Raw genomic sequence first — 9,836 nt, 5'->3', positions numbered from 1 at the left:
GCTGTGGCGGTTGCTGATGGCGGCGTGGAGCAGGTCGACACTGATGGAGTCGGGGAGCAGTCTGATGACACCACTAGCCAAACGGAGGAGGCCCACGTCGACTCTGCTGTCCAGAAGGATAGCAACGACAACGGTTCCGTCATCGCCGCCCTGCAGGCCCAGCTGCTAAAACTGAGTGAGGACTTCGAGAATTACAAGGTCCAAACTCAGCGTGGGCAGCTGGTGCTCAACCAGGAGAGGGACCAAGCTCTGCAGGAACTGGCGCGGAAGTATCTGCTCCAGGGAGAGCGGCTTGCGGAAGTATCTGCTCCAGGGAGAGCAGCTTACGTCTCTCCAGCGGCAGTGCCAGAGCTTGGAACAGAAGGTGACCAACCTCAAGACCGCCAAGAAGTCCTGCCCTGCGCGTAACTCAGCCTCAACCCAGACCCCCATACCCGTTGTAAGCGGCATTGGCCGTTATGCCCATGATCCCAAAAACCCCTCCCCCGGCACCCCCACGAATAACCCTTCTGACCCAACACAAACCCTCGCCAACAGTTCCCCTGCCCCCTTGCCCCCATCCAACATCGAAAACTCTCCTGCCCTACCCCCTTCTCCCCGTAACCAGCCCCCTGGGTCTAAGGATGAAACGTCGTCGCAGGCCGCAGGCGACGCCGACTTCAAGCCTGTCCCCGCTGCTCGGCACCTGAAGCTGCCTTCCTCAGCCACCACCCTCATCATCGGAGACTCAAATATGAAGAATGTCAACCCAAAGCGGCTGCGTCGTGGTGGCGAGGTGCAGGTCAGAACGCTCAGGGGTGCCAGAGTAGCGGACGTCACCGAAGTCTTCAACAAGACCGTGGATACCGCGACCAACATCTCCAAAGTGGTGCTGCATGTCGGCACCAACAACGTGGCTGCAATCGAGGTGCTGCCCACACTGCTGGACAGTTTTGTTGACGGGTACCTTGCTCTTATTACAAGCGTCAAGAGTAAGGTGCCTGACGCACAGATCGCAATCTCGGCCATCCCACCCCAGAAGCCGTGGAAGAGATTAGTTACTGTTCGTAAAATGAACCAACAACTGACTGACTTGTGCAAGACCAATGGTACAACCTTCCTCCCTCATGACGCTGTGTGGTCAACTAACAGCGAGGGGAAGGTTGACCCTAGCCTGATCCAGGACAAGGTACACTTCACCGCCAGAGGTTTAGGACTTTACCTCAGAGAGGTCAAGACGTTCCTGTTCGGCAAGAATAAGAGTGCTAAGACTATTAGAGGCCCGCCTGGGGCCAGTGCGGATGATAGTGTTACGCAGCTGCAAGCGCGTCGTAGTTACGCTGACGCTGCCTCCCATGCTAATAGGCCTGAAAGTGAGAAGAAAACGGATAAGACGTCACCCAGTGACATGCCCAGAGACCGTTGGTGTTCATGGCTCAACATGCTCAAAAGGCAAACATTGTGAATGTATATTACCCCACGGGTTGTCAAGAAGAATACACAAAATGGATCAGGGACCTCCAAAGTGAGACACACAGCTGGGTAGTACTTGGAGATTTCAATGACCATCACGCACTTTGGGATGACAAACTCAAGAACAACAACACACACAGTCATTTGGCAGACCGTATAATAGACTCAGACATGGTTGTGTTAAATGACGGTACCCCAACTAGACTTCCTGATAATAACAAACAGTCAGCCACAGCTATAGATTTAACCCTTGTCAGTACAAAACTAGCAAGTAGAGCTGACTGGACGATCATTCCCGACACACTTCACTCGGACCACAGGCCAATCCTACTCACACTACATAACATAAACCCCGGTCTCGCAGAGGACACAAGCCTTCCCAAATTCAATTATAAAAGAGCCAACTGGTCGGCCTTCAGACAAGAATGTTCTACTTGCGACATAACCAAGTTAGAATCACAAAGCATAGACACATTTTATGAAAACATTAGAGAGTTCATCATATCAAAAGCTAATGTAACAATCCCAACAAACACCACCAACAGAAATAAAAGAAAGACAGCACCAAACCCCTGGTGGAATGATGACTGTAAACAGGCCAAAAACGCAAGAAACAGAGCCACATCAGACCTCTTGAAGAATGAAACAGATGCAAATCAAGAGGTAATGAGAGAAGCAAAAAGTCACATGTCCCACACAGTCGCTAAAGCCAAGAGAGATTATTGGGAACAGTTTGTAAAGGATGAAGTAAATAACCCAGAGGATACTGGAAAAATTTGGAAAAAGATAACTAAAATCAAACACAGGTATAAACTCCCGGAAAAACCTTTGATAGTTGACAATAAACTCACCACTAACAACCTTGAAAAGGCTGAGCTTTTGGCAGCAACTTTTGCCAGGGCCAGTCAGACCGAACACCTTGAAGCAGACAGGCGGGAATACAGAGAAGAACACCAAAAGACTTACACTCACCCAGCTGAAGATAACACCCTACCAATAAACCATCCTCTAACCAAAAAGGAGCTAAAGAAAGCAATAAAAAGCATAAAGACAGGAAACAAGTCCACTGGCAAAGATCCAATTTCATATAAAATGATACAACATTTCCCTGACTGCCTCCTTGACATACTGCTTAAGTTTTTCCAATCCTGTTATGAAAGCAACACAATTCCCAAGGCGTGGAAAGAAGCGCTGGTGATAGCAATTCCAAAAGACGGAAAACCAAAGCAGTTAGCATCTAGTTACAGACCCATATCTCTCACGCCCCATATTGGCAAAATCTATGAACGAATCATCAAGAATAGGCTGGAACACTACTTAGAGAAACATGGCATCATCCCCACGTGCCAGGCCGGCTTCAGAAAGTCCAGGTCCTGTACAGATAACATTGTTAAACTAGCTGCCCACATTAAAAAAACTCCAGCAAGAAACAAAACCATGTTTGCCACCTTCTTTGACATTAAACGCGCCTACGATTCAGTCTGGCACACCAAACTATTGGAAAAACTGAAAAACATTGGTATATCAGGAAGACTATAATTTCGTGAAGGAATTTATCAACGAAAGGACGTTAGAAGTCCGAGTAGGCAGAGATGTATCCACAGCACACAAAGTTAACATGGGAGTCCCTCAGGGCAGTGTCATTGCCCCGACATTGTTCAGCATCATGCTGTATGACATCCACAGAGCCGGGACGAATGGAACAGTGATTTCACTGTATGCAGACGACCTGGCTCTGTGGTCAAATCACAAACCAAGAGAAACTCAACACAAAACTAACTTAAAGAGATATCAAAACGCAGTAGACAAAATAATCCATTATTTGCACACAAACGGCTTTGAAATCGCCGCCGAAAAAAACAACATTCATGGTTGTCACCAGAAAAAAGCTACACGAAAATTCCATTAACCCCTTCCCCTTTTGGTTCATGGAGTCCCCCAATATCATCCCTGATCATGATCTGGGTATAACAAAGAAAGATAACCCTATGCTTGTCTCATCAATAGTAAGAGAAACAATCTCAAACAGTTACAAAGATCACCTACAAATATTCCACAATTATCGTCAACAGTACACCCATGGAGTCTAAAAAACATATATTTACTGACGGCTCAAAACAAAATGATGGCCAAGCCGGCTGTGCTTTTGTCATCCCTGACCTCAAAATAACTAAAAAATTCAAACTCAACCAGGATGTGTCCATTTTCACGGCAGAAATGTACGCCATCTTAAGAGCATGCCACTATATCAATGACCTCCCTCAACCCCCAACAAGAGTCGTGATTCTCTCCGACTCAAAATCAGCTCTGACTGCTCTCCAAAATGGTTCCAGAAACCGGGAAGAGCTTCAGACGGAAATATTGTTCCTCTGTCACCAGATCAATGACGGTACCCACCGTTAATTCAATTTTCATCTTCAGTTTCACAAAACAAAAAATGAAAAACGACTCAATTTTCAATATTTCGTTTTTCAATCTTCAATACGGTAAACAGAAAAACAGTTCACTTCCGTTTTTCAATATTTGATTTTCAATTCACAAATCAAAACACGAAACAAGGTCTACTTCCGTTTTTCAATATTTTGTTTTTCATTCTTCAAAACGGTAAACAGCAAAACAGTTTACTTCCGTTTTTCAATATTTCATTTTCTAAACGATAAACAAAAAACAATCAACTTCCGTTTCTTCATTTTTGTTTGAGTGCGAAGCACAAAGCCCGCGTGATAAATACAATAACGGGATGCTCCCTCAAGTTCCCTGGCGCGCAAATTAAGATGGCACTGGAGGAGTATCAGCCCATGATAATTGCCCTGCTAAATAGCGGGGAGACATACGAAAGCGTGTCAAACACACTTCGAAAATCCGGGTTGGAAAGAGGAAGTTCGGCGGCCAACCTTCGGAAATTTTGTAAGGATCGTGGGATCAATCCCCGGAGCCGGACTGTGGGCGACCAGGCCTTGGATACAATGGTGTCCAGAGCGGTACAGGAGGTACAGTATAATAATAATAATAATTACAGTATTTATAATGCGCTTGTCTTATAATAATTACTTTAAGCGTGCACTCATCTCGTCAGTACATGTGTATATGTAATTGTGGAATATTATTGAGATTCGATGGCTATGGATACTAACTATCAGCAAGGGAGGCGGGAGGTATGTAGTGTTCTTGTTGTGGTGATGTTTCTAGTGTGTGTGAAGGTGAGAGGTCAGAGTGTTAGTGCATTTTTCCAGCGTCGTTGGTGTCGTCTGCTTTCGTTTCTTCGTCCAGGCAGAAGGGAAAATCACTTCCCGGTTATCATGTTCACATGATCTGTGTCTGGGCAATCATTCATTAAAAAGTAAAAGAACCAAGAGCTAATACCAATAACTATAATAATAAAAGTAACAGATAAGAGGACACACGTATACCATTTTAGGTCACAAAGTCTAAGAGCTGAATATTAATCACCTAGCTGCTTTTTGTCGAGTGCCTGTGGTTTATCACATCTCATTAGTTTCGGTTTGGACATTTTTACATCAATAATACGACTTATGCACATCATATATTCATAAATTATTGTACTATTTTAATAACATATAAAACTTATAAAGAAAGCTGGTTTGCGTTTGGGAAATTTGTGGAAGTCCATGGATACATCGTGTAATGATATCATTCACGGTACCACTGAGCCCTAGTGGATCCAATCACAGTACCATTGAGCCATAGTGGATCCAGTCACGATAGCACTCTCTAATATTGAAGTCTAGATTGATGTTGCTTGTGCACTTCCGCTCAACTGTCTTGAACTCAAGCCTGATTAGTTTTGTCGGGTTTTCTTTTATTGCTTCTTCTCGTGTGACTGAAGAATAGAGAGAACATTACACATCGTGTGTGTGGTCTCGATATATTATGGATTATTATGAGAGGGCTAAGTTTCGGCGGGGCAATGCAAGGTGAGACTAGTGTTTGGTGCATTTGTGGGGTGTGTATTGTGCTGTACTTATTGTTTGAATGTTCAAATCTTGTTCGTCTGCTGGCTACTCAGATTAGCAAGGTAAATAACGACCGGACATAAACAAACACCCGCGTGTGAAAACCGCGTACAGGCTCAGCAAGCACAGCAAGATCACATCAGTCAATTCACTTCATTCAATAACCTTTTGTGTTATTGGCATAACAATCACATGACTTATTGTCAGTTGATGGTGCAATGCACTGTGATGATGTCACTTTGAATCGCTGACATCATGAACAACAGTCAAACATCAATCATTCACAAGTATGCAGATACCACAACGAACAAATGGCTTACAGTTTCCTTCGTAACATTGTAACTAACAGCATTACATACTTTCCCCGCGAGGTTGATTTTGATCAACACAACCTCTTGTGTGAATTAATTATTGCTGCTCAGGAGGACCTATGACTTTAATAAAAAAAAATTCTCCTGCAAGCATAAAGAATGTTTATTGTGGACCTTTATTTTTTTTATTGTTTGCGTTGTATCAATTTATTTACGACGTGGAGAACAAGGGAGATATATAGCTGTGTATGTGCCAGTAACAGTGAATACAAATTCATTTACTTGTTCTTATGTATTTTTATTTATTTAAAGGACGTGGCATTCCCGATGAATTGAAAACACACAAACAGAACCCACTTGTGGCCCATGAGAATCTTCCGCATGCAGAAGAAGCTGCTGCTCTGTATCATCTGGAGACTGGTGGACAGCTAACTGCCCCTGCTCCATTTGCTGCACCACCATTTCCTTCCGAGGATCATCGGAAAAACAGTGAAGCTGCTTTTACACAGGCAGTGCCAGACTTAATGACACTGCTAGATTCAGCTGTCAACAGAGATTATGTACCACTGCAGACAGCTGTGAAGACTCTCATTGCAACAGTTCGACAGTACTCTGTCTAAAATGTAGGCCTAGGCTATCACTCAGTACAATCTCTTTTGAACCAAGTACTTGCTTGTATTTGATGCGTGTACAGCTCCTATGATTTCATTGTTTTTCTTTGTGATGTAGAGGTGGTTTTTTTTAAAGTTTGAAATTGTCATTAAAAGAAGAAAACATCACGACAAAATTGGGAATACAATAGCCCTTGGTAGGCGCCGCACTGTGGCTGCCGTGCTCTCCGCTGAGGAGAGTAATCCGCATATCACATTCGTGTAACCCGAAAATTATCAAAAATGAAAATAAAAAAATCAAATATCAAAATCAAAGATAAAAAAAAAATCAAAACACCCCAAAAAATTCAAAGTCTTTCGGGCCACGCCCTTTTTCAGTGAAATTACTTCCACAGCTCGCTTCACAGCACAGCTCTTGACCCTATTTTTTTTTTTAAAGAAAAAAGGTTGGAAAGAAATGAAGAACTGTGTGTATAACATGCAGCTTCAGTGGTAGCTGGTTGTGACTATCGTGCTCTGCACAGACATGTTTGTTTTCAACATTTTTGTCGTCACATTGATTGTATGTACTGTGTCTCCAACTCAACGACCAGTGCATAGAACCGTCACCAACGGGATACATGCTATGCAAGTTTCATGATTGATTGATAACTAGTTAAGAAACTAAGTTGGATTGTTCAGTTTCTACTACGTTATTGAAATACGTACACCATGTGCCGCCTATATTGTTGCATCTATTTTAATGTTATTTATGTCATCTCTGGTTTGTCTGTCTCTGCTGATGCCTGATGCTGACCATGTTATCTTGGTTGCCTGTCTAATGCTGACAATGTTATGTGATTTGTCTGCCTGATGCAGACCATGTTATCCGCTGTTTGTCTTGATGCCTGATGCTCACCATTTTGTCTCGTTTGCCAGTTTGATGGAGACCATGTTATCTGTGGTTTGCCTGATGCTCACCATATTTTGTTTTACAATTGTTTTGCGAGTGTATGCAAAAAATTGTAGAGTGCAAGAAAGAAATTGTGGAGAGGATGGACGAGAGAGGAGTAATTAAAAAACATTCAAAACAAACATACACACAATTTGGTTTTGTGATTTTTATTGTGTTCTAGTGTGGCATAATTCCATCGTCTTTCTGACTTTCCCTTTATTTATTTTATTGCAGTTTCTGTCATTCATGCACACATTCTACAAGCAGGATCTTTTTCAAAAACACAATAATATAGTAAAATGGCAATGTAACTGGGGCGGTATCTGCGTCGCAAGATTGTAACCCTCCGGTTATGTCCTAACCACGGGTTATGTGAAACTTGCCATGAACGGGATGAACCGGGGTTTTAATAAACCTGCGTCAAAGATACCGCACCACAAAACAAGCAAGAAAAAGCGCAGTTACATACAAATAAACAATTATTACATATAGCGTATACAGTAACTCTATACAAGTACTTGCAAGCACATGAGACACACATAGAACCACCAACACATGTCAGTAAGAGGATTAAACCTTTGTCCGTCTGTTGCACCATTCAATCTAAATGGGTGAGATTGTGCATCAGGGGAGATAATCAAACTGCATATGAGTCAAAACAACATGACACCAACCACAAACACAAATGACACCGAGCTTCGATTGGTTGGGAAATCGGGGAGCGTTCATTGCACAAGAAAACTATGAAAGATATTACATTATTGAGAAACGGAAGTTGATTGTTTTTCTATTATCGCTTTGAAAATCAAACATTGAAAAACGGAAGTAGACTGTTTTGCTGTTTACCGTTTTGAAGAATGAAAAACAAAATATTGAAAAACGGAAGTAGACCTTGTTTCGTTTTTTGATTTGTGAATTGAAAATCAAATATTGAAAAACGGAAGTGAACTGTTTTTCTGTTTACCGTATTGAAGATTGAAAAACGAAATATTGAAAATTGAGTCGTTTTTCATTTTTTGTTTTGTGAAACTGAAGATGAAAATTGAATTAACGGTGGGTACCGTCATTCAGATCATTGCCTCTGGAACAGAACTGACCCTTATGTACATCCCCTCACACACAGGGATCAGAGGCAATGATATGGCTGACAGAGCAGCAAAAGAGTCTGTCACAGATCAAGCAGAATTTCATGACCTCAAATTAACAAAGACGGAAGCAAAACACAAAATGGCCAAAGTTGCCTGGCGTCACTGGGAAACAGAATTAAAAACAGAAGGCGATGCCCATGGTTGGCTTATTCTGCCCCGACAAACAAAACAAAACAGGCCTACACTCCCCACCCCCCTCCTTAAAATACTTCGCAGAATTCGCACGGATGGATGCGCTCACAAGTTCTTTCCCCGTCTCTGTGAATGTGGAAAGCTAATATCTTTTTTACACCTCTTTGACCGCTGCCAATTACTCCAACAAGATTTCCGCAACCTACACACCCTTGTCAACGAACACAAACTGAAACCCAATGAGTTTTTAGATAAACATTGCACGCTTCAATGGAAGCCAGCATACACCCTGTGTCTCTCAATACATAAGGCTGAAATAGGACATCTGTTTTGAAAACTTCATCCCCTCTCCCCCCTCCCCCCCCCCTCAAACCCTCTCTCCCCCCCCCCCCCCCCCCCCCACGCCCAACAACCAAAGCGCCTACAACACCTATCATATAGCTCTATTCAAACAAGGCTAAATCACAAACACCGCCCTCCTCCTACCTGAACTTAAGTTCCCCATTCTGATATATTATTTTAGCAAGTTATATTTATTATTCTTATTTGGCTAATAATTTTTTTTATTTTTTTTTATGTTTCTAGTTACGTATTTATTTACTTATTCAGACAGTTCTTTATTACATTATTTTGGCATTATCCAAAAGTCTGAAAAATATTTTACATAAATAAAAAGCAAATAAGCCTACAAAACCGCTCCACTCCAACTATATTTCGCGTACACTATGGCAACAACCCCAACAAAATCTTTACTTCCATCCCCTTTTTGAAATATCGCAACAACAGACTTCCAGATCCATAACACGATCATATGGTGTTCTCTGTTTGCATGTCTGTCCAGTGTCCTGTCCCCCCATTAAAGCATATCAACTCTACCTGTCCCAAGATAGGCCAATTGGTTCTAAGAGGACGTTAAAACTAATTATCATCATCTCTCTCTCTCTCTCTCTCTCTCTCTCTCTCTCTCTCTCTCTCTCTCTCTCTCTCTCTCTCTCTCTCTCTCTCTCTCTCTCTCTTGTATAGCCTACAACGTGTATATAGTCCTGTGAATAGTTTTTCTGCCTTTTTTAAAAATGTTTTACTGTCATGCTTATCTTTTGTAATTGTTTTACGTTTGTATATATATGTATTTAAGATTAGAATAGTCCCTCTCTGGGCGAGGGCTGGTTGAAAAGAAGCTCGTTTATATTGCTTATGCCACAACCCTCGTAAAATAAAATTTGATTTGATTTGATTTGATCTCTTTCTCTCTTTCTCTCTCTCTCTCTCTCTCT

The 9,836-nt window shown here is 42.3% G+C and overlaps 2 protein-coding genes across 2 annotated transcripts in view; both read right to left on the bottom strand.

Moving 5' to 3' along the window:
* Nucleotides 1-6,370, bottom strand: part of LOC138952272 (uncharacterized) — a 52,892-nt gene extending 46,522 nt beyond the window's left edge. Inside the window, exon 1 of the mRNA XM_070323903.1 lies at nucleotides 6,095-6,370. The gene's annotated coding sequence lies outside the window, so the exon portion shown is untranslated. The remainder of the gene's footprint in view (nucleotides 1-6,094) is intronic.
* Nucleotides 1-9,836, bottom strand: part of LOC138952270 (tryptophan--tRNA ligase, cytoplasmic-like) — a 306,357-nt gene that overhangs the window by 64,782 nt on the left and 231,739 nt on the right. The window lies entirely within an intron of this gene.

This window comes from Littorina saxatilis, linkage group LG17 (genome assembly GCF_037325665.1).
Source record: "Littorina saxatilis isolate snail1 linkage group LG17, US_GU_Lsax_2.0, whole genome shotgun sequence".
NCBI lineage: Eukaryota > Metazoa > Mollusca > Gastropoda > Littorinimorpha > Littorinidae > Littorina > Littorina saxatilis.
This window is presented reverse-complemented; position numbering and strand designations above follow the sequence as displayed.